Here is a 19,258-nt window from a genome sequence, read left to right as displayed (position 1 = left end):
TCTGGCTGGCTGGAGGCGAGCTGGCAAATACTCAATCTAAATAGATGGAGGTGACGTTGCACAGGAGGAAAAGAAACAGCCTGAGAAAAGGGCCAGTAAGTTTTTGAACCCCTCTCTATCCTTGGGTTGACTTTTCCCCTGGAGAAGGGCACCCCTCCCAGCCTTTCTAGAAGACAGATGCACAGCCCAGAGCCCAGTGACCTACCCCCTGCACTTCTGAGGAGGCTTCCATGGAGGAAAGGGGGCCTCTTATGGCTCTGGTTGGCTCCCAGAGCTGAGATGGGTTTGCTGCCCAGGGAGTGCCCTGGGCCAGGGCTCTGCAGGCAGCCTTGGCTTCTCATCTGCTTCCAGTGCAATCTGAGGTGTTCATTTAGACGTTTAGACATGTCTTTTCCCCCTCAATGCTTTTTCAAGGTGCCGTTTGCTTGTCCTTACCAGCCATGCCCAGCACCCGGGAGCTCTGCAGCATTTCTGCCTGCTCAGTTCGGAGGGGCCCAGCTTTGGACCTCTTGAAACTCCAGGGCACATCCCCTTTGGTCCTTTTTAATTTTTACATCCGCCAGCTAGTGACGAAAGCAGAACAGCATCTTCATGGGTTTATGGATGTTGGCGATTTTTCTTTTTTAATAGCATGCGATATGTGTTCAAGGAAAGAATGCAGTTCTAATAAATCTGAGGAACTATTCTGGATTTTCAGACACCGGGTTTCTATGAGAGCTATGGTAGGGGTATTTTGAAGTACTTACTGGAAAATCTGGGCCCTCTGCAAGTTTTTGCAGATGGTGCATTTTCACAGAGAAATGCTTCTAGTAGCAGTTTTGTTCAGTTCTTCTATAGTTGTTACTCTTGGCTGTGGTTTTGTGGAGCCTGAGACAATGGTCTTAGAAGTCTGGGTTTGACTTCTCTGGTCTCTTAAGCTTTCAAGCACCTAAAGAAGGCTTAGACAGAGAAGACCAAATTTCTTTCAAGTCAAGAGGTCTTGGAATAAATCCCTGGAGGAATGCAGGAGGGACATCCTGCTTTTGAATAAATAGTTGTTAGTGTAATGTGGTGGAAGTCCTAGTAATCACGTTGAGAAGGGGACTCAAGAATGGAGTTTATCTGGGTTAAAGGGTTAAAGAGCTGAGAGTCCTCAGACCCCTAAGACACTGAAGTTCCACCTCTCCTTGCTTGCTGTGTGATCTCAGACGAGAAATCACTGGACTTTTCTGAGCCTCAGTTTCCTTACCTGTAAAACTGTGCAGCCCATCTCACTGTCTTTTTCTGTGACTCGATACAGTCATGTGGTGTTGATGCTTTCTGAACTGTAAAGTGCTGTGTCAATGTTTATGGCTCTCTTGTTTACTTCGCCCTTCCCCTGGCCTCCAGTGTCAGTGGTGACATCAACATCACTGCTTCCACCATCCCTGGGCTGGACCATCTTTCTCATACTCACCTCATTTCTCACACTTACCTGTGTCACTGACTTTGGGTTGCCATTTGGCCCTGCTTCTGATTTGGGAGCTGTGATCTTTGCTTTTCCTGCTCCCGGGTAAGGCTTTGTCTTTCTAAATCTTCCTGTTTGGACTCTGTGACAGGTTCTCTGTTTTCTGCAGCATTCTTAGCTTTGTTCTGTACAATCTTCAACTCTTTTCTATTGTTTAAGAGTGTGTGGGGAGGGGAGAAAGGATGGGGACCTCTGAAAAGGTGCTTTGTTAATCTTTTTCTGTGCTTCTTCCATGTTGCCTTCCCCAGCCCAGACTCTGCCCCCTTCCCCAGGGTTTAGAGAAGACGCAAAAGCTCTCAAAAGGTGTTGGCTTTATTTAACTGTGTGGGGCTGCAATTTACATTTAAGACAAATGCCTTTTATTCGTTCAATACAGATGCTTACCAACTGCTATGTTTACAACTGAGTGCCAGACCCTACATTAACCCTGGAGGATAGGTGGTGGTATCTTTATCAAAGGATAGCAAAGCACAGATCCTACTCTTGGTACCTTGTGTTTCGGTGGGGAAGATCTATTGGAGGAAATGCCATTAAACACACAAAGGCATATCAGTGGGTGATAAGAGCTCAGAAGGACAATTTGGTGAGGTAAGGTGGGTGGGGGATGGTGGAAAATCCTACTTTATGGGGATCATCTTTTCTATGAGATGGCCAACATGAAGTTGAGGCTGGAAGGAAAGTCTGGAGCATGGCTATCCTAGGGGAAGAGCATTGGGAAAAGGAGATGGGGGCCTTATGGCCCTAAGGTGTGTTCTGGGAACAGCAAGGGGAAATGCGGGATGGGAGACTGTCCTAAGAGGTGGTGGGGTTGGGGACGCAGAGCCTGCTGGATTTCACAGGTCATCTTAAGGCTTTTATTGTGATGGCCATGGGAAGCCAGTGCAGGGTTTTGAGAACGAAGGAAGTGGACAACCTAGAACTTTCTGTGGGCTTACAGAAAGCACAGGACTTGCTATGGACTTGTTCTGTAGCCACTGAGAGTGGCAGTGGCTTAGTGACACAGAAGAGGAGGGGAGAATAACAAAGGGCACTGAAGGTGGGAACAACAAGCTGGAGCGAGTACCTCAGGAAACCACGTGCCTGCTGGTTCAAAATGTGTTTGAAAATGTTGACCAAACACACGAGAGTGCAGTAAGAAGGCCACAGGAGAGTGCTGTGTAAATCCAGAAAGGTATGCATACTGAACTAATGGCCAGAGTTACTGATAGTGCCGTGCTCTGAATACATTCTTTTTTTTTTTTTTTTTTTAATTTTTTTTTTTTTAACGTTTATTTATTTTTGGGACAGAGAGAGACAGAGCATGAACGGGGGAGGGGCAGAGAGAGAGGGAGACACAGAATCGGAAACAGGCTCCAGGCTCTGAGCCATCAGCCCAGAGCCCGACGCGGGGCTCGAACTCACGGACCGCGAGATCGTGACCTGGCTGAAGTCGGACGCTTAACCGACTGCGCCACCCAGGCGCCCCTGAATACATTCTGAAATAAATGCTTTTCCTTGCGTTCATTTGTTTATCAAAATGTTGACTACTTATGAAATAGTAACTTAGTGCTTACTGAATGATACTAGAATTTGTTGTCTTGTTTCTGGTCAGTTCACAGGCCACATGGAAGGTTGGGCCATCTGTTTCTTTGATGTGAGTTTTTTGTTACCTCATGGGGGTAGAAGTGGTATCAGTTGTGGTTGAACCATCTGACTACTGATGACAAAGCCGTGTCATCTGCCTCTGCTCTTTGGAGGTGGGCTCTTAAAAAAGCTTTCTGGGGGTGCCTGAGTGGCTTAGACGGTTGAGTGTCCAACTTCAGCTCAGGTCAGGATCATGTTGTCTGTGAGTTCGATCCCCGCATCAGGCTCTGTGCCAACAGCTCAGAGCCTGGAGCCTGCTTTGGATTCTGTGTCTCCTTCTGTCTCTGCCCCTCCCCTGCTTGCTTGCTCGCTCATATGCTCTCTCTCTGTCTCTCAAAAATAAATAAACATGAAAAACACTTTTAAAAAGCTTTCTGTATACATGAGGAGTTTTAATACATTTGTTATGGCAGCAAGAGCTAAGTTTTAGCATTTATGGGAGGTCTTGACTCGCTGAAACTTCCCTGATGCCTGGGTCTGTTTTTTTCTTTGTTTTTAGCAAATATGAAGGGGGGGGGTGGATTTCTCACTGGCGTTATTTTCTGAATTGCTTTTAGTCTTAACACGCAAAAACATCGTCAGGGAAATAATTGTGAAAAGTAGGTCTAGTGTGGATGGGATTTCTTATCAGAAAGTTCATTAGAATAACATGTAGCCTTTTTTGCTACTGAAAATAGCAGCCCCTTTTGATGATGTTTAAAATTTGAAGTTCAAAAAAGGAATTCAGACAGTTTGTTCCCATGTCTGAAAATATTATTACTCTGTTTAGTATCTTCAAGAGGCATCGAGCTGAGAGGGTGGGGTGGAAGTTAAGTGACCTGGTTAAATATCCATGTGCTGCCGAAATCTTATAGCAGGTGGGATGCTCAGAAAGAAAATAGTTCCAAGAAGTCGTTTCCCAAAAGCAGTGGAGGGTGGGTCACACCCTATTTTGTGTTTATTCTGGTAAAGGGAAAAGAGCGTTAGCTTTCCTTGGGGCCCCAGATGTCAGGGATGATGAACACATACATTCATAAGCTGGACTCCTTCCCTTTGATGGAGACCTTGGTCCCAAATGCCTCGCTCGGAGGTAAATCTGTTTCTTCATATGAGGAGTGCCCAGTTGTTCCCTTTGGACTCAAAGAATCGATTATTTAGAAATGTGACTTTCAAGCTCCAAAGCAAAGTTTGGGCAGTGTTTCAAGGGCTAAACTTGCCAAGACTATGCCCTTTCCCAGGGGTCAGCACAGGACCTTTTGGCTCCTCTTTCATGAGGGGAATACTCTTGAGATTGCCATTTGGCTTCCTCCACCCTGTGGTGTGTGCATTCACTGAAGGCCATTCGGGATTGAATGCTGAAGAGATTACGGGGCAGCCCTGCCCTCCAGGAGCCCACAGTCTGTGATGGGAGGTAGAGAAGGGAGAGGGCAGTCCCAGTGAGTGGGCGTGGGCAGCACTGGCACGTGTGTGGGGAGGGGTTGAGGGGGTCAGAAGACAGGAAACGTGGTCCGGGGGAGTCAGGGAAGGTGAGGCCTGAGGAGAGGAGGGGTTGCCAGGCAAGCTCATGAAAAGCCATGGAGCCAGCACGGGATCGCCGACGAATGGCTGAGATGTTCTGGGAGGCAGGGTCAACAAGAAGCAGTCATTAACTGGTGTGGTACCTGAGGGAGAGGAAGAATCTAGGAAGCTTCCCAGCTTCCCGGTGGGGTTGGCATTAATGTTTTGTCCTGTGCTTAGCAGTTTGAGGAAAGGATCAAATGGTCCTGGGACCTTTTGTACTGTTGGACAATTGGAAGCTACTATAACAAGAGTAGGCATGATGGTAAGTTGGGTCTAGCCAGGGAGTTGTTTTTCTTATGAGAAAAACGTAGAGAAACAAGTCCCAATAAAGTGTTGTTTGGTTTGAAAAAACTACTAGAAGAGATTTACGAATGGAAAGTTTCCCTACAGAGCATCTTAACTGTAGTCTGTCTTGCGTTAGGGCGTTGTTCTATGTTGGCAGGTGGCAGTAATTCCTTCTATTTGTAGGATGGCACCAACCATCAGCCCAGAAGGTATTTAAGCTAAGAAGGTTTGGGGTTCTGGCCGGCAGGAGCTTGCCACTTGAAGAAACTGGGGTTGTGCCCTAGTGGGGGGCATCTGCTGTTTGCGGGGTAAGGGCTGCATACTTGGGAGTTAACATGGTCTAGTAAAGTGGACGAACAGGGACTTGGGGCTGGGATGGACCAGATGCCCTCAGAATCCTAGCTCTGTCATCTGTTATCTTATAACCTTGTCCAAGTTACTAAATCTCCTTGTCCTTCAGTTTTCCCATTTTCCTTACGGGGGTGGGGGGTGTCAGGCAGTGTTTATTGAATGTTAAGTAATCCCAGCTCCATGGGGGAGAAAATTCCTAGGACAAAGGAGAAGAATAGAGATTAAATGCCCACCCGTGCATTCACACTCATATGCACGCACCAGCAGACATAACACATGCGTATCCAAGCTCCAACAGTGACAAAGCAAACACCTGCCTCCCCATCCTGAGGGACAGCTGTTAGGAGCTGGTTCGGAGGTGCGGCTTCAGGATGGGTTCTAATAGCAGCAGCCTTGTCTCTCCCTGCCCCCCTCCCCACCCCACCCCCTACCATACCTCAGAGAGCTGGAGTGTCTGGGAGGTTAGGTGGCAACTCTTCCCTGCTCTCTTGTGGATCCTTCTTGGCCTGGATCTCATTCACGGCCTCTTTGATGGAACACATGTCCCTCTTGTTGGCCATGGGCACACAGCTGTAGGTCTTGTTGGCCTGTAGCATGTGGCCTGTAGCATCCTTGGCTGCCGCCTTGCCGGTTAAGCGGCTGTACTTGTCCTTGTCGTCACTAGCAGGGCTCCCCACCACAGGTCCCTGCTGGGCTGAGTCCTCTTGCCACTGGGCCAGCTCCTTCAGTTGGTGTTTCTCCTCAGCCTCCTGGGGGTTCCACTCCTCCCCATAATGTTAGGAGTCCAGCTCTTCATCTTAGCATGCAAACTCCTTTTTGAAGATCGTGACATAGAGACACTCATCATCTCTGAAGGAGAAGGATGTCAGGCCAGCCACTTCCACCATATTGTGTAGGGTGCTCCTCTCTATCTCGTTCCTTGGCTGAAACTTTTTCTTAATCTGCCCACTGTCTTGGATGAAATCTGACATCTCTTTCTCCATCCTTAATGAAACTCCACTTTCTGTTGTTTCTCCTCCTCCTGTAGTTTCTTCAGGCGAGCCACCTGCTCTTGGGCCTTGTGCCGAGACTCCTGGTCACCGAGACTGGGTGACTTCTCCATGGACTTCAGGATGGAGCCTAGTAGGTCTGCCATCTTGGGAGTCAAGTTTTCCCGTTTGAGCAGAATGTCAGGTTAGATGTGAACCTAAGTAGAGTGCCCTAAGTAGTGCCTGGCTCGTGGTAGGCACTCAGTAAATCGTCAGTCTGTTTCCTTTGTTGATATGGGACATGTCTGTATCACCACTGGGCAGGAACCCTGGCTTTCTGTTTATCACCTGAATGACACTTGATCCCTTGGGCAGATAGCCACCTTCTTTCTCTTGTACTCTCTGTACCTGCTTTGGCTAATAGATGAGGGTGGGGGGGGGGGATTGTGGAGGCCTTCTTATCACTTCCTCTCTCTTTCTCATGATGTCTGCATAGTGCCTGTGAGAGTGTGTATGTGTGTGTACATGTACATCCGTGTGTGTGCTTTGGGGTTGGAGGGTTGGAATGAGGAGGCTCAATAATAATGATTGAAAGAGAGGAAAAAATAAATACACTCTAAATATATCTGTTGCTATATTATTTGTTAAAGACCTGCAAAAAATCTTGTTAACTACTAGAGAAACTGTAAATAGAACCTACCAAAACTGCTTTTTCAAAATATTAAGCCTCTGTTTCCTAATTTTGTCATGGCTTATGAGGGTGCCTTTTAATTCTTGTATTAAACGCAATACTCTTGTGTGACTTTAGTGTCTTCTCTCCTTTGCTAAAAAGATAAAATGCGGTCCTTTTCTTACAAAGAGTGAAGTTTATCATGTTTGTGTCTTTTCAGATTCAGTGGAGAAAATCAGATTTACTTGAAAATGTTAAGACATTTGTAGTTTTTGTATTTTGATACAGTAGTCTGAAAATAAGCTGTAACAGTTGAGAGAACAAAAATGGCACTGTACCACAGGCCAACTTTTGAAGGAGTTTACTAACATGTATCAAATTTCTACCATACTGGATGGTGCTCTTGTCAGTGTTTTTCTCCATGTCAGAATATGACGCAAGTATGTCCTGACGTCGAGGATGTGCCTGAAGTAATTCTCATTCACTTCTTGTATAGGCTGGAGTCCCCGAGTGGATGTGTTGGGTGAGCCGGAACACCCACCCCCAGCTGCAGGCAGGAGTGGCTTCCCTCCAGTCAAGGGACTTAGTGGGGGATAAGATCTGGAGAAAACTGCTCTTTGGTTGTTCTCTTATCTTCTTCCCTTCTCAGCACTGTTTGGGCCATTCTTACCTCTGTACTTGTTATCTCTGGTGCCGATCACCTTGATATTTTCTCAGTATATGTAAGTGGATGATTGTTACGAGTAAATAGGAGATGAAATCATTGGTTCCCAGATTTGGAAGAACCTGCAGGTTCTGAAGGGCTGACCCCGGAGTCCCTTCTCAAACCTGCCTGTTTGCCTTCCTCCACTGACGGGAGACTCACTGTCTACCAAAACAGCCTGGATTAGCTTTAGGTGTCTCTAACTGTTAGAAAACCTTCCTTCCCTTAGATCGAATTGGAATTTGTGTCCCTGGCACATTTACTCATGATTTCTTGTTCTAACCTTTGGAGCCATGCAGGGCAAGTTTAATCCCTTTTCAAATGGCAGCCCTTCTGGTATTTCTGTTTCATGACAATATACCCTGTTCTCAGCCCTGTTCCCCTCCTCTGTACCCAGTGCCTTCTCTTAGCTTCTGGGTCCTGAAATCATCCTGGCCACTCAAACCAGACTCTTGCTGATAGCCCCAAGCAGAGGGGGCTCCCTAACTCACCAGCGACAGCACTGATCAGCAGGGTCCATTTGGCTATTGTGGCTGCTGGACTGGTGGCTCTTTTGTCCCCAAGACTCCCTGCATGTTCCCTGGAGGCTTTGTGCTTGGGCTGAAGATACACTTCTGAGATAGTTGGGGGTACTTGTTGTTGATTTCCAGGGAGTCTGCAGTGTGGTTAATTGCCCTGCCCTGCTGAATCTGGATGTTTAATTTCCAGAGATCATTGTGGTCATTGACCATCATCTGTCTCACAGCAAATTTGTTCTTAGCTACGACCCAAGTCTTTTTTCTTTTTTTTTAAAAAAAAATTTTTTTTTTAATGTTTTTATTTATTTTTGAGACAGAGAGAGAGCACGAGCAGGGGAGGGGCAGAGAGAGAGGGAGGCACAGAATCCGAAGCGGGCTCCAGGCTCTGAGCTATTAGCACAGAGCCCAACGCAGGGCTCGAACTCATGGAGTGTGAGATCATGACCTGAGCTGAAGTCGGACGCTCAACCGACTGAGCCACCCAGGCGCCTCCCAAGTCTTTTTTCTTAAAAAAAGATTTGCTCCTGTGCCTTATCATCTTGGAGTCAAACAATTGGTTTCTTCAGGGCCTTTGATTCTCCCTGTTAAACTTCATTTTCTTGAGCCTCACCCATTGTCCAGTCTGCTGATCTGTTTGGCCCCTTAACTCTGAACTCACTGCCTGTGTTTCCTGGGCTTCTGTGGTTTTCGTGGTTCAGGGCATGGGCTTTAGGGTGTAAATCTCCTGTCTACCACCTACTGGGTGTGTGGTTTGGGGCAAGGGCATAGTGAAGAATCTTCTGGGGCAGTTGACAGAGTGGATGAGTGGTATCTTAAGGAACCCAAGGGCAGGAGGCAGCAGCCTCAGGAAATCAGAAGTGGGGAAGCTGAAAAAAGATATCATCCCTGATTCTTTCTGAATGTTTACTTTTTTTTTTTTTTCCTTCTCCCCGGAGACTGACTTATGTGGCAGGCAGAACAATGTCCTCCTTCCAAGATATATACCTCTTAATTCTGAAACCCCTGAATATGTCACCTTACATGGCGAAAGGGATGTGATTAAAATAAGGATCTTGAGATGGGGCGGTTCTCTTGGATTCGCCAGCTGGGCCCATGGTCATCACATGTTCTCATAAGGAAGGCACTCCCCCACTCGGAAATCAGAGCAGGCTCCTGATGGAGGAAGCAGAGTCAGAAAATGCTACCCTACTGGCTTTGAAGATGGAGGAAGGGACCAAAGAGCTAAGCAATGCAGTCACCTTCTAGAAGCTGGAAAAGGTGAGGGAATAGATTTTCCCCTAAAACCTCCAGGAAGAATGCGACACTAATGACACCTAGACCTTAGCCTAGTGAGACTTCTGACCTCCGTTACAGTAAAAATCAATGTGTGTTGTTCTAAGCCACTCACCTGCAAGTGCCTTCTTTAAAGTCTTTTCCATGCTGACTGTCCTCTTGCAGTTATGAGCTCCCCACCTGCTCCTTGTGCCCACGTTGGAGGCAGTGTGGACCATTCCTGCCTTGACACTTTGTTCATTGCTGTTGTCTGACTCAGGGCCAGCATGGCCCTTCCATGGGGTGGGTTCTTGGTAAATGTCTCCACGGACTTACCAAAGACTCCAAGATAAACCTTAAGGTGCCTTTCAGTAATCTGGCTGCAGGATCAGTTCTTGGCCTCCCAGCATACAGCCCTGCCAGAAAAGGATTAAGGCCAGTCCCTCATGATTCTCTCCCAGCGAGCCCTGTGTGGGCTTCCAGATGGCCACTTCTTCCCTAAGTGTTGGTGTCTGCTCGAGAGCCTCTGTGTGGTGAGTCCACCTACTTTCTGAGACTGAACAGTTGCCATGTTTTCATTGTCTTTAAATACCAGAGGTTTAAAAAAAAAAAACAAAAACGACAGAAAGTGGGTTTTGGTGCCTTCTTTTTCTTTAATGTACTACAGTTGAAAAAGTGCTTCTACACTGAGGATTTCATTTAATCCCTATGGTGGCCCCATGAAGTGGCCAACCCTTTTTCAGTTTGTGAATTATGGGAGTGACAACATCCAAACTCTTCATATTTTGGGGTGGAAACCCATCATCACTTTCCATGGGCCAGAGTTCATGGCAGGGCCTGCCCAGTCTCTCTCTCATGGGTGGGGAGATGTTTCTGTTCCCAGGGCTGCTCTATTGTACCTTAAAGAGGTGGTGAGAATACTCTCATTTTCCCCTTAGAATTCCAGACAGCACTTAGCATTCTGCTTTCCTTTTCCACTAAGTCAGCATCCTCTTGTACCCTAGCCCTCTTCCCTGCTCTTAACATGGCCTCCTTGCCGTCTGGGCCTGTAGCGGTCGGCCAGCCATCTTCTCTCTGGCTTGAATTGGAGATATTTGGGAAGGCCTTCTGGATGAGTGCTTGCTCTTGGAGACGCCTGCTGTCAGTGTGACCTGGGACTTTGTCTTGTCTCTACTGCTGGGGCGCACACAGAGATGCTCCTTGCTGTTCTCTAGGCACGGTCCCAGCAATTCAGCCTCAGCCTCCTTTCTCCTCGTGATCTTCTGCAGATGGTCCCCAACCTATCACCCAGATGAGTTCTAGATGTTTATTTTGCAATTCGTTGATTGTCTGGAGCTAGAATGCTTTGTCCTGGGGATTTAGTGTCATAAATGGTGCTTATAGGTTCTAGGCCCCCAACCAACATCTGTTGTACTTGTTAGGTGGTCAAAATCCGGAGTCATGAAGACAGTGAGCTTTGGAGTCAGATAGCTCTAGGTGACTTCTGGCTGTGACACAGCTATCTGGGTGACCTTGGGTAAGTGATTCATCCTCTCTGAGCCTCAGTTGCCTCACCTGTAAATGGTGATAAGTAATAACCTCCCTGGCAGGGTTGCTGAATAATGTATTAAAAGTGCTTAGTGTAGTACTTGATGCTTGGTAAATGTTCAAGGAATGATTGGTATTATTTATTACTGTACTATTAATTATGTATCTAGTTTGATTGGTAGCACCAGACATCTAATCACTATTTATACTGCCATTTCTATGGGTAAATGGATTCCAGGATTAAACTCTGTTCTAGCCATTCAGAATTGAAATGTACTTCTTTTTCCTTCTGGAGGTCTCAGATTGCTGTGGGTGAAGGAGTCTCCATTCATTCATTCATTCCAGAAACAATCGCACTGTCACATATGCTGTAGGGAACTGGGGGTAAAATGGTGAGCAAAACCCGGTATAGTTCCTGTTCTCATGGATTTTATAGTCTGATAGGGGAGACAGACATTAATTTAAAATACAAAATCATGGAAATGTGAAAATACAGTTGCTGTGGAGGAAGCTGGGAGAGGGTCTGGGGAGATGTTGCCTGGGTGTTTGGTGGGTCTTGGGGTTGAATCTGTGTCACTGCCTGGCAGACATCGCCTGCAGCCGAATGGCTTAGGGCTTTGGCAGCAATGGGTCCAGATCGAAGCAGGGTAGTGACAGCCTGGGCTCTAGCAGGTGACACAGTCTAAGGTGTCTGAGACCTCAGGGCCTGTCAGAGGGACAAGTGTTTATAAGAACGGAACAGCTGTGAAAAGTATGGTTGGGGAGGAAAGGAGACTCTGGCTTTCAGGTCAGGGCACCAGAGTCCTCAGGTGGTGCTTATTAAGGAATGTTTTAAATGGGGCTTTGGGGCGCCTGGGTGGCTCAGTCGGTTAAGCATCCGACTTCAGCCAGGTCACGATCTCGCGGTCTGTGAGTTCGAGCCCCGCGTCGGGCTCTGGGCTGATGGCTCAGAGCCCGGAGCCTGTTTCCGATTCTTTGTCTCCCTCTCTCTCTGCCCCTCCCCTGTTCATGCTCTGTCTCTCTCTGTCCCAAAAATAAATAAACGTTGAAAAAAAAATAAAAAATAAATGGGGCTTTAACTTGGCCCCTCCTTCTCTTCAGCCCAAATGATACCCTGGTCCAAGCTTCCTGTCACTGTGGCTTCTAATAGCCAAGCGAGTGTAATTAATATCCTGTTCCATATAATAGCTTCCATCTCATCACTCATTTTGCACGACTACTTTCTTGCTCTCAGTCCCTTTCTATTTCTCTGTTTTCTCCTGTTTGATTTCTCCTGCTCTGTGACTAACTCAGCTCTTCTGTTTTTCATCCAATTAATGTTTCTCTCTTGGAGAATAATGTTCTTTGGGTCTGAGATGGAGGAGGAAGGGGGTAGAGTTCTGTTAGTCCATAAGCAACATTGGTGAATAGGTTTTGTTTGATACCCCATTTAAACTCTGCCCCCCCATGCTGCCTTCTCTGCGGAAGGTATAGATAGCTTCAGTGTTGGCCCAGCTCTCTACTTGCTCATTCCTCCTTCCATGAACGAGATGTAGTTTGCAAGTTTCTTAGTCATTTACCTGTCCTCTTTGTCTTATGGGAAACCGTCTTCAGGTGGTATAATATACATGCCACCGTGTGTAGCCTTTGAACTCAGGAACTTGCTGGATTTCTCTTCAGGTCCCTGTGATGGGATGCTCTGTATTCATTGCGTCCTGGAAGATGATGTACCCTGTTGTTTTTCTGGCAGAGGTATTATCCAGGAGCAGTGTTTTGAGCTTTAACTAGGGTGGTATGCCTAGTGACCTGTTGAAGGACATGAGTATCTGTGTTCTGGCTGTCCACCAGGCCGGAGGTGGGAGATGGGTCAGGAATTGCAGGTGTTGGCTCTGGAGTGACCATGATGACCACCACAGTGAGTTTGACTGCCTGGTGGCTTATTTTTTTAATGTTACTTAAAAACAACAGCAACGATAACAACAACAAACAACCTTTTACCCTACGACCCAGCAATTTCACTACCAAGCATTTATCCACGGGATATAGATGTGCTGTTTTGAAGGGACACATGCACCCCCATGTTTATAGCAGCACTATCGACAATAGCCAAAGTATGGAAAGAGCCCAAATGTCCATTGATGGATGAGTGGATAAAGAAGATGTGGTATGTATGTGTGTGTATATATATATATATATATATATACACATACACATACACATACATACATACATACATACAATGGAGTATTACTCGGCAATCAAAAAGAGTGAAATCTGGCCATTTGCAACTATGTGGATGGAACTGGAGGGTATTATGCTAAGCGAAATTAGTCAGAGAAAGACAAATATCATATGGCCTCAATCATATGAGGACTTTAAGGCACAGAACAGTTGAACATAAGGGAAAGGAAGCAAAAATAATATAAAAACAGGGAGGGGGACAAAAACACAAGAGACTCATAAATATGGACAACAAACTAAGGGTTACTGGAGGGGGTGTGGGAGGGGGGATGGGCTGAATGGGTAAGGGGCATTAAGGAATCTACTCCTGAAATCATTGTTGCACTATATGCTAACTAATTTGGATGTAAATTTTAAAAAATAAAAAATAAATAAAATAAAACACCCTTTTTATTTTAGAATAGTTTTAGATTTACAACAAAATTGTGATGATAGTACAGAGAGTTTCCATATACCACCCACCCAGTTTCCTCTATTAACATCATATGTTTGGTTTGTCACAATTAAGAAACAAATACTGATAAATTATTGTTAGTTACAGTCCATACTTTATTTAGATTTGCTTAGTTTTTATTTAATGCCTTTTTCCTATTCCAGGATTCCATCTGGGATACCACAGTATGTGTAGTTGTCCTGTCTTCTTAGGCTCCTGTGGGCTGTGATAATTTCTTGAGACTTTTTTTGTTTCTGATGATGCTGACAGTTTTGAGGAGTACTGGTCAGGTACTTTATAGGATGCCCCTCTATTGCTGTTTGTCTTAGACTTTTCTCATGATTACCCTTAGGGCTAGGGGTTTGACAGAGGAAGATGACTGAGTAAAGTGCTGTTTTCATCACAGTATATTCTATCATTATGACTTCTCACTGTTGATGTTGACTTTGGTGAAGTATGGACCTGGCTGAAGCCATGTTGCCAGGTTTATTCACTGCAAAGTTATTATTTATTCTTGTTTCCATATGGTTCTCTCTCAGGAAGTCAGAGTGTGCAGCCTCAGGGAGTGAAGAATTATATTCTCCTTCCTTTAAGGCTGAGTGTCTAGGGGCACCGGGGTGGCTCAGTTGCTTAAGCCTCAGACTTCGGCTCAAGTCATGGTCTCATGGCTCTTGAGTTCGAGCCCTGCCTTGGGCTCTGTGCTCACAGCTCAGAGCTGGAGCCTGCTTCTAATTCTGTGTCCTTTTCTCACTCTGCCCCTCCCCCGATTATGCTCGCTCGTCTACGGCTCACTGTCTCTCAAGATCAAATAAACATTTAAAAAAAATTTTTTTTAAAAGTGTCTATATCAATTATTTGCACTTCTTATGCATGGGGGATTTGTCCCTTTTTCTTCATTTATGTATTTAATCATTTGTTTATATCAGCATGTATGTACTCATAGGTATTTATTTTTATACTTTGGGTTTTAACACTTCATTATCTGTTGCTCAGTGTGTTCCAGCTTTGGCCTTTGGAAGCTCCATGTCTCTCACACATATCTCCATTATTGTGGGCATTGTGGGTTGTTTGTTTTGTTTTGTTTATTTTTATTTTTATTTTTATTTTTTTTTTAATTTTTTTTAACGTTTATTTATTTTTGAGACAGAGAGAGACACAGCATGAACAGGGGAGGGGCAGAGAGAGAGGGAGACACAGAATCGGAAGCAGGCTCCAGGCTCTGAGCCATCAGCCCAGAGCCCGACGCGGGGCTCGAACTCGCGGACCGCGAGATCGTGACCTGAGCTGAAGTCGGACGCTCAACCGACTGAGCCACCCAGGCGCCCCGTTGTTTTGTTTATTTTTTAAAGCACTTCCTTACTTTTTGACACTACAAGATGCTCCAGGCTCTTTTGTATACTTCCTGCCCCCGTCCTGGAATCAGCCATTTCCTCAAGGATCCCTGGTTCCTTTTACTAGAGAATTTATTGGCATTATAAAGCAAGATCTGGGTGCCGGGTGTGCCCATGGCTACTGTAATATTGTTGCTTCTAAGCCCTCTTGGCTGACAGAGCAAGGAAAAACATGTATATACTCTATTTATAAATATGTAATTATCTGTATCTGTGTTGTGCTGAACATGAGTTCACGTTGATGTCTCCAACTTGAATCCACTATCATTAGATCATTCTAGCCCCTCTGCCCTTGCATATCTGTAGCTTCCCACTCCCTCCAGTGAGAAATAAGGCCCCACCCATCCACCATCTGTTTACTTGTTTGACCAGTCGCAGTATACGTGTGCTTACAGCATTGTTAACCCTCCTTCCGAGGGAACAACTTTATCAACTACAGTAAAATATCTGTGTCTGGTTGCTTTTGGTCTTAGGGCCTCCACTCATTTCTAGAATTACTTAGATCATTTCCTTTTCCCTCACCCCCTTCTGTGAAGTTTTTTCATACATTTGTAATACAAATAGGTTCTTCTGGTCTGATGACTCTTTAGGAGAGAGAAATGGGGAGATGAAGACTCAGCTGTCAGGGAACTGAGTTAGAAAAACTTGGGGACATTTAATTATATCTACCAGATATTTGGTGGTTCTTTGCCACTGGATGACAGGATCCTTACAATCTTTTCTCTCCCTGCTTCCTTTTGTCCCTACCCATTTGCTATGGACTAAAGGTTTATGTTCCCCCCAAATGCAAATGTTGAAGTCCTAACCCTTGAGGTGATCATATTTGGAGATGGAGCCTTCAGGAAGTAATTAGGATTAGATTAGGTTGGGTCATAAGGGTGGGGCCCTCATGATGGGAGTAGTGGTTTTGGAAGAAGGGGGAGAGAGAGATCTCTGCACACACAGGCACTGAGGGAAGTCCATGTGATGACAGCGAGAAGTCTACCGCCTATAAGCCAGGAAGAGAGATTTCATCAGGAACCGAATTGGTTAGTACTTTGATCTTGGACTTCCCAGCCTCCAGAACTGTGAGAAATAAAGTTCTGTTGTTGAAGCCACTCGGTCATTGGTACTTGTTGTGAGCAGACTAATGCAGCCCTGTATATGGAAGGATGAGCACCACTGTACTGTTGGGGAGCCGTTTCATAAACCATATCCTCCATTCCCTTTCTACCTTTAAACAACAAAGGCACCTCTCTTCCCTCTGGTGATCTGGGGTAGGAGGTAGGTTTAGGTAGTGTTCTTAGTGGTACATTTATAAATGAGAGCTCCTGGGTAGAGCCTCTGTTGGAATTGTCTGATGCTATCTAATGGGATGCTTTTGGCCAAAGTAAGCCTTAGGATCAAGGGAATACTGCTCACTGGAAAGATTATAATCACCTAGTTGGAGAAAAACATAACCCCATTCCCCAAACATACTGAGCCTACCTGGGAGCAGGAGGGCCTGGTTTTAGAAGCAGGAAGAGCCCTGAGAAGGGTCTGGGAGCATGCTCTCCGGTGGCTCGGAGCTGGACTCGTCTCCCTGCTCTTTACTGTGGTCAGCCAGACAGCATCATGTGCTCCCGTCCTGCCCGAGATTGTGAGCTTGGAAGTGCTTTGTAAGCCAGAACATGGCAAGGTGGATGTGAGTGGTGGTTAAAAGTTCCACATTAAAGGCTGAGGCTTCCTTGAGGTAGATTTTTCTCTGGGATGCTGATTTTGAGTTCTTTGTGTTTCTAGTTTCTTTAGACAGATCATCATGTCTTTGCCTTACAGCTGTCTGCTCACTCCGTGTAAGTAGAGAAGTCACAGGCGCTGTCCCTGGCATGGGAAACAGAAACAAGCCTGACGCTCCAGAGAAATGTGTGACCCTCTACTCTTACAGATGGGCAATTTTAAAACCTCTTAACTGCCAGGGAGGGACTTCCTTTCATTGTTTTCCTTTTGTGTTTCTTCCTTTTCCTCTTCGTGTTTTCTCTTTCCTTTGTAGTGATCTTTTTCATGTCTAGGATTAAAAAAAAAAGTTATTTACTTTTATTGCCTGTTTCATTTCACAACTTGGCACCTGTTTTGATAGGAATGTCTGCTTCCTGCCACCGTCAGGACAGTCAAAGAGTACAGGGTAAATTTGCCAGGGCTTCACAGCATGATTTCTAGTTCTGTAACTCCTAGAAGGCTCCCCCTGGGGAGAGCTAGCCAGGAAAACCAATTACACTTTGGGTTTTAATACAAAACCTTTCTAAATTCAGCCCTTAGGAGAAAAATAAGACCTTTGTACATTCTTCTTTTGCAGTGTTTTTCTATATGGTCATCACTTACCCACCCATGTTGAAGTGTATGTGTTAATGTTCAACATTAGGCTGATGTCCAGAGATTAGTTTTAGACATTACAGCTCGGAGTAGGTTAATGTTTAGTATATAAGCATTTAAAAGAGTACTTGGTGCATAGTGTGAATGTTTAAGGGTTAATTACATTATTACTATTTATTATTATTACTATTATTAACTAACGAACAGCTCCCATGTGGTATGTTGTGGGACAGTAAGACAGAGATGAGGGACCTAACGTCAATACTCGGTGTAGGCAGAGGAGAGTAAGCTGAAATTGCTGTTCTGGCGAGTGAGAAGTGATAATGGGGATAGGAACGGATCCCAGGGCAGTGGTTTGAGTCTAAAAACTTGGAACTAAGGAGCTTGAAAGTGGTTCCTCTAACAGAAGTCAAGGGTATGTTGTGTGGTCTCTGAAAACCCTTCCACCTTTAGATTGTGATTCTATGTAGACTCCCCTCTGCTTGGAGTAGGACTGGGTGGGCATGGGCATTAATAGGTCAAGGGGAGACCATCAGAGGAGAGGGGAAAAGAGTGACTTTTTTCCCCTTTGGATTCTTTTGGGTTGGAATTGTTTATGTCTTTTCTGGCATTCCCAGGGTGAAAAGGTATTTCCATGTGCTTTGCCGTTGGTCTAAATTAAATGCAGACTGTACTTGAGCTGCTCTTGGCACACCCTTGGAGGTTCAGCTGCAACTGGGGACAATAGGCAACTGCCAGGGGGAAGGAGAAAAGTAATATTCCATTCAAGTAGGTAAGGTCTGGCTCAGAATTCCTTGAGCGTGAATACCAGGTTTTGCGTTTCGTTGGCACCCCCCCACCCCCACCCCACTGTCCGGGCTGCAAACACATCCCTGGGGATTGGAAACAAATTCTGCAGATAGCTCATTTTGGGGTGGAAGGAGAGTAGGGTGGGCAAAGGAGGCACCGAAGTTTTCCCTGACTGCTTGTATTTTTGTGTTTTAGTTTCTATGATAATTGACATTCCTTGGAAGAGTTGTCTTTACTCTGTTCTTTTGCTGGTCTGCTCTGATCATGTTTCCCTGCCTTCCTGCTCAGTGACAGAGCTCTTGTCAAGGTTACCTTTGATCTCCATCCTGTTTAATACTGGGATCGTTCTCTAGTCTTCACCGACTTACTAGCAGCATTTGTCTTATTGGACCTTCCTTCCTTTTTGAACCCCAGCTTCTGTGGGCTTGGAGGCCACCCCACTCTCCTGGTTTTCTCCCGCCCCCTGGCAGTCCCTACTCTATGTCTTTGTTCCTTCTCTTCTCAGTGTTGTTGGGGTGGGGCTTAGGCCCTCCTGGTGGATCTTGTTAAATGCAGATAATGATTCACTGGGTGTGGGTGGGACTTAAGAGTGCATTTCTCACAAGCTCCCACAGGATGCTGTTACTCTGTCCAGGAGCACACTTTGCAGTGAGGCACTGGGGCTCTGTCCTCTGCCCCTGCATCTGCATGACTTCCTAGTGGAGCTCATCCAGCCACTGGCTTTCAACATCATTTGACTCCCATTGGTGACTAACTACCTGACTTGGGATGAGACCAGAGCCCTTTGGGATTCCCGCATACCCCCATCATTTGGCTCCTGCCCACTGCTCTGTGCTCCCCTGCTCCTCCCCTGCTCACCTCTTAATTAGTTCTGGCCAGGTTGGCTTTCTTGCTGATTTTCTAACTCGAATCGTAAATCCCCTTCTTGGGAACTCTAAACTTGGTGTTGTGTCTACCTGGCCCTCGCTCGACTTTGCAAAGATCCCCTGATAGCCTTCAAATCAGGTGTCTCCCTCTCGGAGAGAGCTTCCTTGATCACTGTAGCTCAGAAGGACCTTCACCACCACTTTGCACTCTTCCTGCCCTGCTTCCTTTTCCTCATAGCATTGTTGCTGTATGAGTTCCTTGTTTGTTCTCCCCACTAGAGCGTAAGTTCTATGGGTAACTGCCTTGGAA

The 19,258-nt window shown here is 45.8% G+C and overlaps 1 protein-coding gene and 1 pseudogene across 5 annotated transcripts in view; one reads left to right on the top strand and one right to left on the bottom strand.

The window, feature by feature from the left end:
* The window catches only part of CGNL1 (cingulin like 1), a 160,027-nt gene that overhangs the window by 26,528 nt on the left and 114,241 nt on the right, over positions 1-19,258 (top strand). The window lies entirely within an intron of this gene.
* On the bottom strand, positions 4,802-8,447 carry LOC123582958 (annotated as a pseudogene).

The sequence above is a fragment of the Leopardus geoffroyi genome, chromosome B3 (assembly GCF_018350155.1).
Source record: "Leopardus geoffroyi isolate Oge1 chromosome B3, O.geoffroyi_Oge1_pat1.0, whole genome shotgun sequence".
NCBI lineage: Eukaryota > Metazoa > Chordata > Mammalia > Carnivora > Felidae > Leopardus > Leopardus geoffroyi.
The sequence above is the reverse complement of the archived record's forward strand: the minus strand, read 5'-3'. Positions and strand labels throughout refer to the sequence as shown.